This window comes from Myxocyprinus asiaticus, chromosome 26 (assembly GCF_019703515.2).
Source record: "Myxocyprinus asiaticus isolate MX2 ecotype Aquarium Trade chromosome 26, UBuf_Myxa_2, whole genome shotgun sequence".
In the NCBI taxonomy this organism is placed as follows: domain Eukaryota; kingdom Metazoa; phylum Chordata; class Actinopteri; order Cypriniformes; family Catostomidae; genus Myxocyprinus; species Myxocyprinus asiaticus.
Window position 1 is genome coordinate 39,084,590 of NC_059369.1, and position 13,677 is coordinate 39,098,266.

The 13,677-nt window shown below is 37.6% G+C and overlaps 1 protein-coding gene across 2 annotated transcripts in view; it reads right to left on the reverse strand.

The window, feature by feature from the left end:
* LOC127416586 (granule associated Rac and RHOG effector protein 1-like) overlaps positions 1 to 9,485 on the reverse strand; it is a 65,175-nt gene extending 55,690 nt beyond the window's left edge. For both annotated transcript variants that reach the window (XM_051656003.1, XM_051656002.1), the window contains exon 1: positions 9,395 to 9,485. The gene's annotated coding sequence lies outside the window, so the exon portion shown is untranslated. The remainder of the gene's footprint in view (positions 1 to 9,394) is intronic.
* Between the last annotated feature and the right edge of the window lie 4,192 nt (positions 9,486 to 13,677).

Genomic DNA, 13,677 nt, shown 5'->3' on the forward strand with positions numbered 1-13,677 from the left:
TTGTGGTGTGAAGAATAGCATCTCAGAATGCTATTCTGAGATGCGGGTTGGCACTATTTTGGACGGCACGAGGGGAACCTACACAATATTAGGCAGCTGGTTTTAATGTTGTGACTGATGTGTGTATATATAAAATCAAGCTTTTGACACTTAGGACAATTTTACACAACTATTACACAAGGTGCAAACATTCACTGATACTCAAGAAGACAACATACTACTATATGCATACTATACTTTATGTAAATATCTGTAATGTAGATTCTGAAGAGCAGTTATAAAAACTTCTTATATTTGTATAAATTATGAAAGGGGTGTGAACATTTATGAGACAAAAGGGAATGCAAAGTTATCGTCTCCACTATATATACTGTTTATTAAACTTTCAATTAATGGGTTATCAGCGGTCTTCCTTTTCTTTGGCTGTCTATCTTTTTTCTGAACAGCAATCTAAATCAAGTAATTCTGTGATTTGGCAACTAAAAACAGCCATTTGGCTCCTTAATGTTTCAGTTTAGCCCAAGTCATTTTTTTTAGTCTGGAGCCCTGAGAGGGTCGCACACCGGACGTGTCTGGTGGAGTCCTCTTAAATTCGACACAATTATGGAGGTACTATGAAGGTACGCACGCAGCACCATGAAGCACAAATCATTCAATTCCATTCAATTCGACCTAAATCATTAAAGGACAAAGATATTTAATTGCATAATAAACGTCGCCATTTCTAATCGTTTACTAACCGTTTAATTACACCAGTTTCTTACACTAACCTACAAAGTCACTTTGTTAATTCGTGAAGAAGTACAAAAGCCTTCTTAACTTTTGTGTGTATGGTGACTAAATTCACAACTTTGGACTGTCACCTGCACCGCATCGACACGTCCTCTGTGTGATACCTGTGCCTTTTTCAGACCTTTATAGCTCCAAAAATCACAAAGGAAACACAGAAGCGATCCATAATACTCCAGTGGTTAAATCCATATCATCAGAAGCGATATAAAAGGTGTGGGTGAGAAACAGATCAAAGTGTAAATCTGAAAGTCACATGTGGTGCCAGTTTAGTTTCACTTTCACACCTGAAAGTTAAAGTGGATATTTAAAAGTAAAAAAGGACTTAAATATTAAAATACTTTCTCACCCACACCTATTATATTGCTTCTGAAGATAATGATTTAAACAATGGTGTCATATGGATTACTTCAAACAGAGCAATTTTTTAAAGCACCACAGAAATACAGTGCTTACAGTTTCCAAGAAAATAAACCTATGAAATGGTTACTTATAGTTGTCCATACTTCAGCTTTAAATGGAAGGTCAACTGACAGTGAATTGGAAAGCACACAAGTTAGGCTTTGAATTTAAATGTCAGCTAATGTTAATATCAATGCCTCAAAAACGTATTGAGAAAATAACGTGCCGATCAATAATCGATGTATCGATATTTTATAACATTTATACGGAAAATTTAATGCGTCAAACTTTCAAACTCTCAGTGGTGAAACTTGCAGTTGGATTCACCTTCAAAAACAACAAAACTAAAGCCACGTTAACATTCAAATGTTTTCGCTTGAAAACGCATTGGTTTCTCTGCGTTTACCCCTCTCATGCCGTGAATGGCTTTTTCCTCTAAAGAAAATGGAACGCAGTGAAATTACTGCATACTTTGGAAAACGAGTATGTTAGGAAACTGAAAACCATGTTTTTAAACACTTACAACTCTACTTAAAGTGTAAGCTTTAAGATAAACTTTTCCTAAAATGAAGTTCAATATCTTTGTTTCATACAAAATTCAGTAGTTAAAATTTAAAAAAAAAAAAATGTAAAAGTGAGAACTTCAAATCTGAGTTCTGTTAAAAACCCATACACACTTGCCCATCCCCCATGAGAAGATTCCATTGTGACATTCTAAACTGCAATAGCAGTCAGCAAGAGAATGCAGCATATTCTGAACAACACTGGAATGCTTTGTTAGGGGGATATCTTTCAGACTGCTGGCGCACACAGATCACTAGCTCTCACTGTATATCCAAACCTAACTGCATGCAACCTTGAAAAGTCCCTCTAAACTGTGCTAAAATAAAACAACAACTCTACATTCACAGAGTGTTGTAAGAGCTAAAGTCTTCATGTATTGCTCAAAGTCGTACAAAATTACTCTGAGAAGTATAACTTTATGAAAACAAAGGGTTTATCAGCTAGCGGCTGACCTGAACATTATTTCCATAGCAACAGTATTGGCCAACACCACTGCTCATATTCCAAACGCTGGTCATAAAAAACACAGGATACTAGGTTGTGTTTCACAGGATGCAGTTTTGCAGTGTACATTTGTGCATGCTGCAAAACACACATAAACATACCACTAAAACCTCTGGAAGCAAATGCAAAACCATTTTAATACCTGAAATGCCATTTTTGCAGGTTTGATTCAGCAAAAATGAATAAACATAGAACTGCATTACACTTCCTTTCTAGTCTCCCAGAAGCATAAATAAGCCAAATCCACTTCTCTCAAGAGTGTAGTTTTGACAAGAATTTGTTCATGCTAGAAAAATCTTCTTGCATTGTTAACAGGCCATGGAAAACATTCATGTAAAAACTCTCCTTTACAAACTGCTGCAGCCTGAATTGAGCAGCGAGTCACGCTTATTCCCAAACTGAAGTCACCCAAACAGGAAATACATTCCGCATGAACTCAAAGAGCAGCCATCGCCAGCGAGCCTCATTCTAGAGTCAGGCTGCAATAGCTTAGAGGGGCAGACCGACTGTTTGCAGTACTTACAAAAGGGAGTTTAACTAAAACCCTGGTGGAGTTTTTGAAGCAGCTCTTACAGTAGAGCAAAACACAGTGAAGTTCAAATAATAGAGCGCAACTGACCTACTCTTAGACGTCTGATTAATCACAGACTGCTGAGGAATCCAGGGTGTAGAATGTGGAAACTAACAATTATAATTTACACTCCCTTGCAAGTACAGTAAAATGATTTTTTTGTTGTTGTTGTTTTGCAAACTATATGACATCTACAGAATACTCTCAGAGGTTCTCAACAGGTGGGCAACGAGCCAAAAATGGGTCGCAGATCTGTTCTCATTGGGTCACATTCAAGGGAAAAATAATGCTAAATCCAAATAAAATACAATGAACCATATAATCATGCAAAGATATATAGCTTTATTAATGTTTAAAAGGGAGGATAAAATGCTTCCCAAATATTTTGTGGTTTTGTGTCCAATCAAACACACAGCCTATGATGTTGTGTGTTTGGGGGGAAAACGTGTCAAAATGGGCAAAATTAGACTATCGTGAGACAGGTTAGTTTTACCCTACTGATGATGTGTTGCTGCAATAGTAATCCTGCTCAGTACGAGAGGAACTGCAGGTTCAGACATTTGGTGCGTGTGCTTGGCTGAGGAGCCACTGGTGTGAAGCTACCATATGTGGGATTATGACTGAACGCCTCCAAGTCAGAATACCCCTAAACTTAATGATATCACAGCGCAACGGGATTCCGATTGGCCCGGGATAGCCGGCAGGCGAGCACCCGGCGAGGAGAGCCGTTCAAGACAGGGCCAGGGTGCGGCCGGATGAGTGCCGCCCCTCTCCCTTCACACACCGCATGTTTGTGGAGAACCTGGTGCTAAATGACTCATAGACAACCTGATTATTTTGGGGGCAAAATGTTGGCTGCCACTTCTTAGAAGCTAGCCAAATTAGGCAGATGTCATCACAGACAGGTAATGCAAAATGCCCTCATCACCAATATTCAAATTTTAAAGGTGCAGTCAGTAAGATTTGAGCTGACTCTTACTCATCCCATAGGTCAAGTCAAGTCAAATTTATTTGTATAGCACTTTTCACGCTGTTTCAAAGCAGCTGTAAAGGAAATTATGTTATAACAGAAAATGAATGAATATAATGCCAATAGTGTTGTCAAAAGTACCGGTACTCCGGCACTAGGGATGCACCGATACCACTTTTTCTCTTCCGATTCCAATATCGGAAATCTCAGTATTGGCCGATACCAATCCGATACCAGTGTTGTGCTTTTGCATAATCAGTTTACTATATCTTTACCAAGCAACAACTCAATCCGGTACCAGCGCGCAGTATGACTGACACATGACAGCTTTAAAATGCTCAAAGGCACGTATTTTGAACGTGCGCTCTGTTACTCCTTTTACACTGAAATGGTCAATTAATCAAATTAATCATGACATGTCCTAGTGTGATTTATTAAACCGCTAAAAGCTGCAATCTTACTGTGGATGAGCTGCGTACTTTAAATAAATCCAACCGCTCATCCACTAAAAACTGTTAAAAACACAGACATTGAGAATCATTCAAGTTGTTTGAGATGACAAAGCAGAGCACTTATCCATTGTGAACCACACAGCACATGTAAAATATATATTTATCATTAAAATCACAGCATTTGCACTTTAATCTCAGCTCAGCTTTATTTATATCACATTTAAAACAACAGAGTTGACCAAAGTGCTTTCACAGTAATAACATTCAAAATGACCACACACACACATACACCAGTAATCTAAAATACAAAATACAAACACTCCAAAACTGTGTCCTACATTTCATTTGTCAGATTCAAAGCCTTAAGTCTTCAGTTATCACACTGGGCCATGTTGCGAACTGTTTATCCAGAAAAGTGAATTTTCTGGCAGAAAACGTAAGTCATAATAAAATCATGATTCAAAATAAAATCTAGATGCCTGAAATTTATTAAAAATATATTACAACTGTATAGTAAAATGTAATATTCACTGTAGTAGTAATAATAATAAAAATATCACAAGCAAGACAGCTGTTGAATAAAAGTTTGACAAAAAAAATGCAATGACATGCTAAAAAGTTATATTTTCACTTGTTAAAAGTTAAGCATGTATTAGTTAGACACCATTTTGATGATGAAATTAAATTAAACTTTAAAAAATGTTCTGGGTGGGGGCGGCCTGGGTAGCTCAGCCAGTATTGACGCTGACTACCACCACTGGAGTCGCGAGTTCGAATCCAGGGCGTGCTGAGTTACTCTAGCCAGGTCTCCTAAGAAACCAAATTGGCCCGGTTGCTAGGGAGGGTAGAGTCACGTGGGGTAACCTCCTTGTGGTCGCTATAATGTGTGGTTCTCGCTCTCGGTGGGGCGCGTGGTGAGTTGTGCGTGGATGCCACAGAGAATAGCGTGGGCCTCCATGCGCACTACATCTCCACGGTAACTACCACTCAATAAGCCACGTGATAAGATGCGCGGATTGACGGTCTCAGACGCAGAGGCAACTACACCAAAAATAAATTACATGAAAAAAAAAATATAATTGCAAATAACTAAACTGGTGTGTTCAATAGCACACCATATTAGCATATTTTTGCTGTGGTATCGAAATTGGTATCAAGAACAGTGAAATTTAACTTGTATCAGTACCGACTAGGGATGTGCGCTACGACTAATTTGACTGTCATTTAAACAGAAATTTGTAACTGACTAGTCGACTAATCTAAAGAGAAACCAACCTTCAGAGAACAGTAAAAAAAAAAAAGAAAAAAAAAAAGTGTTTATGCAACCCATTTAAAATGCTTAATCTATTCCAAATCCGAAGCTAAATTTCACTGAAAAGGGGCATTTATCTGCGATGGGCTTGCCTTGAATTATGATCATGGTACATTAAATATAGAACATGACACGCATTCACTGAATCAACGTTAGCAAATACTTAGACATATTTATTGAAAACAATTGAATGAATAGTGCAGGATCAATGGAACAACCATTTAAAGCCTGTTCTAAATGGAAATCACCACATAAAAGTTACTTAACATATTAAAACAGTCAGAACCTTGTTGAAAATAATTAACAGGTAGACTAAGCCAAATCTATGAGAGAAAAAAATGCGCTGAAAAGTTGTGCCTATTTCACGATGTGCAGTCGTGCATTAACCATTGATCTAATATGACAGCTGTTTGGTAAAGAATGTTAACCAATAACAGTTCCGATATTAAAGAAAAAAAAAGTAGCTATAGGACAGAAAAAATAGGCCTGTGATGTAACCTTCAATAAACCTAATGTATTCTAAACATGACGTGCACACAGAATAAAAGATAGTTTAACCCGTTAAGCAGTCGGCACCTCGTTGAAAATAGCCTTCTTTATTAGCAGATTAAAAAAATGGCATACCTAGTCTAAAACTGTTATTTTCTAGGCTACTTACCTAAAAGCATAATTTTTTGATGAGCAAAATTAACCCGTCAACATGGTCCGGTGAAAGGCAGTGGGTAGCTCAGTGGTAAAGGACCCTGGCTTCCACCCCTGGAGTTCACTAGTTCGCTAGTTCGAATCCAGGGCATGCTGAGTGACTCTAGCCAGGCCTCCTAAGCAACCAAATTGGCCCGGTTGCTAGGGTGGGTAGAGTCACATGGGGTAACCTCCTCGTGGTCGCTATAATGTGGTTCGTGGCGAGTTGAGCGTGGATGCCGCGATGGATGGCGTGAAGCCTCCACATGTTTTCGTGGCAACGCGCTCAACAAGCCACGTGATAAGATGCGCGGGTTGATGGTCTCAGACGTGGAGGCAACTGGGATTCATCCTCAGCCACCCGGATTGAGGGGAATCACTACGGCACCACAAGGACTTAAAAGCGCACTGGGAATTGGGCATTCCAAATTGGGTGAAAAGGGCCCTCTTGCTTGAACATTTTATCTTTCCACTTGCACTCATTCTGTTCGGACAGTCTGGTGGATCACACTCCTGCTAATACCATCACTCTGGACTATACTATTGACTTGGGCTCCGTTGTTGTTTGTAGTTAGTATATTGTGTTTGTTGTTTTATTGTTTGGCTTGCTTACATGTACTTTTCTGTTTGAGCATTGGCTGAAAGTGCTATATAAAGTTAATGTGATTATTATTGGTAGTTACTCGATCGATTGCATGACACAGTGTCATGTGCTGTCAACATGGCAGCGCCCATGAGGGGCGACCCGCTCCATGTAAAATGAAACAGCTTTTATTGGGTTTATGATATGACTGGGGTCTTCATCTCATATGAGTGTACATCATTTTCAACATAATTCTAAAAAATGTGCTATTCACATCTTTGTTTAAAACTTTGAATTAGCAAAAATTTAGAGTACCTTTAAAGACATTATCTGATTTTTAAATCGACGCTGAATCCTACATCCACAAAAATCAATATAAACCAATTAGCACCATGTTATAGCGATTGTTTATGGCAAAGAACATCTGGCTGTTAACAAATGTGTAAAATGATGAAGTCAAACGATTTAGCCAGTTCATATTCTCAAATATTAAGTAAAAAGTTAAAACGAGAAAAGAAAATGCTTCAATAATGTTCTACGTTAACTTAGCCTTTACCGGTACCATAATACTACCACATACTGCAGCTTCATAATATCGGTGGTAACAAAGTGTTTTTCATTAAATGCAGCTGTATGTACACACCTAATGCTTATGCAGCGATACGCTGATAAGTGAGCAAGGCTCAGTCAAGAAACAGCAGCTAAAAATGTACACCTCTGAGGGCTTTTTTCTATGCAAGCATGCGCTAGATGGACGTCTTTGACTGTTGCGCCATGTTGCACAGTTTTTTCAGCATCTCGTGCAGTAACGATGCATTTTTTCAGACGCTGTGCTCCTTTTAGCATTCAAATGTGCATTTTTATCTTAAATTCAAATTGCGAATTTTCATTTGACAGTCTTAAATTAAACTGCATAGTTTGGGCCTCGTTGTTCATTTGTTTAATTAATATTTTTTAATGTACGAAGTTAGAAGGTTCCCTCTGTAATTCACAGCATTAGCTGAGACAGACTTTCTAACATAAGCAAACTGACATTATAACTAAAATATATCAAATGAATCAGAATCGTATCAAACTCAGAACTGAATCGAGAGGTTGTGCATTGGAATCACATCAGGATATCTGTATCGACCGAGACTAACAAAACAGATAGATTTTAGACATCCAAAATACAGTAAACCTGGTTTCACAACATGTAATGAGGATCAACAGGTTTAGTTATGAACAATGTTGATTTTGTTGAATTATGAATCAGAGTGGCGTAAAAAATATTCTAAATAAATAGTTATACATTTTAAAGTTTAAGGACATTTTGTTTACTTGTATGATACTCAATTTGAGTACTGTGTTGGGTCATCGCTTGATATCCAATATGAAATCTGGGTCCTAAGGGAAAACCAATTCAGAACCACAAGTGTTGAGTACATCAAAATTCAACAGAATTAGGTCAGATCAAAATACAACTCCTGCAAATTTTCACAAAACAAGGCTATTCCTAAAATATAGCCTACATTTAACTGCACACTGCAAAAAGTAATCTAAGATACGTACAGGGTTACACTAGCGAGTATAAATATCCTGACAAATTCGGAGAGCTACTGCGCTTGGAACCACTAGAGGAATCTGTATACTACCGACACCCGGGTGGGATTGTTAGCCAATAGATCCTAATAAACACACAAACAGATCCTGACATAATTCCAATAATTAAGCAACCCAGTCTGTGATCTTCTGGACAATCACTCTAGCTAAAGTAAACCCAGACCAGTGTAAAAAAAAAAAAATGGAGCATCACAACCAGTTACCATGTGTTACAACCCCTTCAGAAAAAGAGGTGGGATGATTACGAAGTACTGATGTCTGATTTACAATGGGATTATCATTTGTTGATATGATCCACAGCATCCAGCAACTTGAGACCCTTCAATACCCTGAAAATCACTGATCTGCTCCACTGTATCCCTTCATCACCATAAAACCACCAAATGATGATCTGATGTACAAGGAAAGTCCAGTTTAACCCAAATCCAGCTACTTGAGACCTTTCAAACCCATGAAAAATCACTAATCCACCCCGCTTAACCCCCGTCATGACCTGGGTGTGTATGACACCCGTCGGGCGTCAATAGGATACTGAAGGGCTGCAGTGAAGCACATCAGTGTTTTTACGGGGCGTTAAAGGGGCTCTGCTGATATAGGGCAGTTAATAACCCCGTTAATTAGAGTAATTACGACCAGTCCGTCAGACTACAACAGATATTACGAGATTTAAACGGCTCAATGCTTATACAGATTAAGCAAAACCCCTTAACAACCATCATACACGCCTGCATTCGTCAAAATATAACTTTAAGCGCTGGCCTGGTGTCATTTCACTCTATCAAAAACACTGAAAATGTGTTTTTAAACGATGTAACGTAATCCATCAGTGTTTCTGTAGCTAATCCCAGTTAGCCGTTAGCACCTCTCGCTGCCATGGATTTTACATAAAACACAACGAACACGTCAAAACACACCCGATTACGCTTTCTTCGAGGCGGCTGGGATAAACAGACACGATTCCTACCTTCAGTGGCTCCGGGAAAGGCGTTTGTTGGTGTGGAAAACAGCCCGATCGGCGGCGGGATCAAGGCATCACTAACCAGCTGTTTGTCCCCACCCTCCTGTCTGCGGAAAGCGGAAATGACGGAGAGCGGCTTCCGCACGTGAGTCACCAAGGTACAAGCTCGCGCGCACGTAAAGGAGAGGCGCGCGACAAACAATCTCGACTCGCGCGAGCACGGTCTTAAACGAGGGAAACATTAATTAATAGAACTTAATGAATTAAGATCAATGAGGAAAAAGTACATATGCTTGGTAAAACTCCAAAAAGGTTTAATACATTTTGCATTGCAGTTTGATCTCATAAAAAGAATAAAAATGCACCACAAAATGTATTTCTATTTCGTAAATCAAAACAATAACCCGTCAATGAAGGAGATAGATGAATAACATTTATGGTGAAGAAAAAAAAAAACTGGTACAAAATAAAATCATAAAAAGATTTGTGTGGTAGGCCTACTGTGAATGCAAACAACAAACCAGCAATAAATGGGAATCACAAAATCAATGTCATGTTTTTCGACATTTCCAGCCTTTTTTAACCATTAAGCATTAAGGTCATTCCTGGGATTCGATATTATTTCAGCTTGGAATTATTTACACTGGCGGCCAAAAGTTTGGAATAATGTACAGATTTTGCTCGTATGGAAAGAAGTTGGTACTTTTATTCACTAAAGTGGCATTCAACTGATCACAATGTATAGCCAGGACATCAATAATGTGAAAAATTACTATTACAATTTGAAAAACATGTTCAGAACTTCTTAAACTCCTTCAAAGAGTTCTCATCAAAAAATCCTCCACATGCAGCAATGACAGCTTTGCAGATATTTGGCATTCTAGCTGTCAGTTTGTCCAGATATTCAGGTGACATTTCACCCCACACTTCCTGTAGCACTTGCCAGAGATGTGGCTGTCTTGTCGGGCACTTCTCACGCACCTTACAGTCTAGCTGATCCCACAAAAGCTCAGTGGGGTTAAGATCCAGAACACTCTTTTCCAATTATCTCTTGTCCAATGTCTGTGTCTCTGCCCACTCTAACCTTTTCTTTTTGTTTTCCTGTTTCAAAAGTGGCTTTTTCTTTGCAATTCTTCCCATAAGACCTGCACCCCTGAGTCTTCTCTTCACTGTTGTACATGAAACTGGTGTTGAGCGGGTAGAATTCAATGAAGCTGTCAGCTGAGGACATGTGAGGCGTCTATTTCTCAAACTAGAGACTCTGATGTACTTATCCTCTTGTTTAGTTGTACATCTGGCCTTCCACATCTCTTTCTGTCCTTGTTAGAGCCAGTTGTGCTTTGTCTTTGAAGACTGTAGTGTACACCTTTGTATGAAATCTTCAGTTTTTTGGCAATTTCAAGCATTGTATAGCCTTCATTCCTCAAAACAATGATTGACTGATGAGTTTCTAGAGAATGCTGTTTATTTTTTTGCCATTTTTGACCTAATATTGACCTTAAGACATGCCAGTCTATTGCATACTGTGGCAACTCAAAAACAAACGCAAAGACAATGTTAAGCTTCATTTAATGAACCAAATAGCTTTCAGCAGTGTTTGGTATAATGGCAAGTGATTTTCTAGCACCAAATTAGCAATTTAGCATGATTACTCAAGGATAAGGTGTTGGAGTGATGGCTGCTGTCTAGATTTGATCAAAAATGACTTTTTTCAAATAGTGATGGTGCTGTTTTTTACATCAGTAATATCCTGACTTATACATTATGATCAGCTGAATGCCACTTTGATGAATTAAAGTAACAATTTCCTTCCAAAACATCCAAATGTGTGCATTATGTGTGTGTATATATATATATATATATATATATATATATATATATATATATATATATATATATATATTATCTAAATTTGATTAATTGTCTAAATAATCCACAACATCAGACATATTTTAAACCTCCAACGAATCATAGTTTCCCACTCCAGGCATCAAGGCCCTTTAATTATTTATTTTTTTGTTATTATTATTCTTTTTCTCTCAACCCCGTCCCAGACTTAATGGAAGTGGTTTGAAACTGATTCTTCACAATACTGGTTATATACTAAACATCTTCCTCCTGCTCATGTGTCTCTCATTCCAATTTAATGACTAAAAATATAACATTTATGATAGTTTTCTCATTTTTCAATGATGAAGCTATAGGCAAACTGTTGGTCTGTAGTCTTATTATTTTTGTTAAAAATGTTTTAAATTCAGATTTTTAACTAAAATCCCAGCTTTTTTGTACTGCCTTTGACATGTCAGGCTGTGCTCAGCAAACAATATATTGACTTTAAATGTGTTCCCATTTTAATTATCCAATTTTGTCACTCTCATCTCAACCCAGTCACTGTTCTCCCACCATAGACAACTTGCACCCATATGTTCCATTCAAGTAAATATAGTAGCCTATATAGAGTTTGTAATGTGTAATATATTGACTGCTACACATTTTTTAATCAATATTCATAAATGTAGTGAATAACTCAACCCTGTCACAGATTGACAGTAAAGAAATGTGACATGGTTGTGTGTGACAGGGTTATGGATTTTTGCTCAATATGGACACTCTTCGTCGTGTGGTGTACAGAAGACCACATAGCATGCATGAAATTAATACATTCTATATATGAGGGCCTGGGTAGCTCAGCGAGTAAAGACACTGACTACCACCCCTGGAGTTGTGAGTTTGAATCCAGCTGAATGAATCCAGTCAGGTCTCCTAAGCAACCAAATTGGCTTGGTTGCTAAGGAGGGTAGAGTCACATGAGGTAACCTCCTCGTGGTTGCTATAATGTGGTTCGCTCTCTGTGGGGCATGTGGTGAGTTGTGTGTGGATGCTGCGGAGAATAGCGTGAAGCCTCCACGTGCACTATGTCTCCGCGGTAATGCACTCAACAAGCCACATGATAAGATGCATGGATTGACGGTCTCAGACGTGGAGGCAACTGAGATTCGTCCTTTGCCACCTGGATAGAGGCGAGTCACTAAGCCACAACGAGGACTTAGAGCGCTTTGGGAATTGGGCGTTCCAAATTGGGGAGAAAAGTGGAGAAAAAAATACATTAATTAATAAATCAATTCTATATATATTTTTGTATTAAAAAATTATTTTGTGGGGTTGAGTTGTTGAGCTTGACCATTTATCTGACTGTAATACACTTCAAAATATGAATACAAATTATGATGTTTCTGCACCACACTGTTGAAGAAAAATGAATGATGTCACTTCTGGTAAATAATGTTGCTTATTGGTGGAACCAACATTTTTGGCTGAACATGGTTTGTGTAAAGGGGTTGAGTTCAGACTGAGGCACAAAACTTTATAGCTTGGTTTATATATATATATATATATATATATATATATATATATATATATATATATATATATATATCTTTCTCAGCAAAAGAACACAGAATAAATGTTTGCAACAATTGCAAAAACTGTAGTGCACACATTTTTTTTAATTTTATTTTCTATGTACAAATTCAGTGAAGTGCCCAGGGACATGACAAAATGCTTGGTATAAGATGGAAATAAGACATTATTTTAAAATAAAGATATTTTAATGCAATAATTCTTTTAATTCATTATTATGGACACATAAACATCTTGTAAAAGCTTTTAACATTTTATTTTAGTGAACCACCACTTTAAAAAGTCTGGGGGACTGAAATATGACCGAATCACAAGAATGATTAAGTAAGTTTTAGTATGAGCTGGTCTCCTGTGTCCTCTAGTGTTCAGTATTTAAACAGATAAACACAATATTCAGTGTCTCTCACTCTCGCAGACGATGGACGGCATCATACCCACCAGAATCCACGAGTTGTGTTGCCAAATATATTTTGCATTCTAATAAAATATATTTAGTTCATAAAGCATTTTAGTGTGCTAAGATCTTCAAAGGTATTTAAAGTAACTTCACATCTATTAAAATAGGTGTGGATAACACACTAAAACATTTTGTAACTCAAAAATGTGCTTCATGTCGTAACACCTATTGACAGGTTTTATTAAATTAAAAAATATTATTTAAAATTACTGAATCAACCTGAAAACATTTCATTACACCAAAAAAAAAAAAAAAAAAAACATTCATTACAGTTATGCATTTTACTTTTCTGCCAGAAATGTAAAATCCATAAATGTACCGATTTTTTTTTTTTTTTTAGGCTTAGATCAAGAAGAAATTATCTTTAAGGGGCCGTTCACACAAAACACGTCTTTGCATCCGTCTGTGCTGT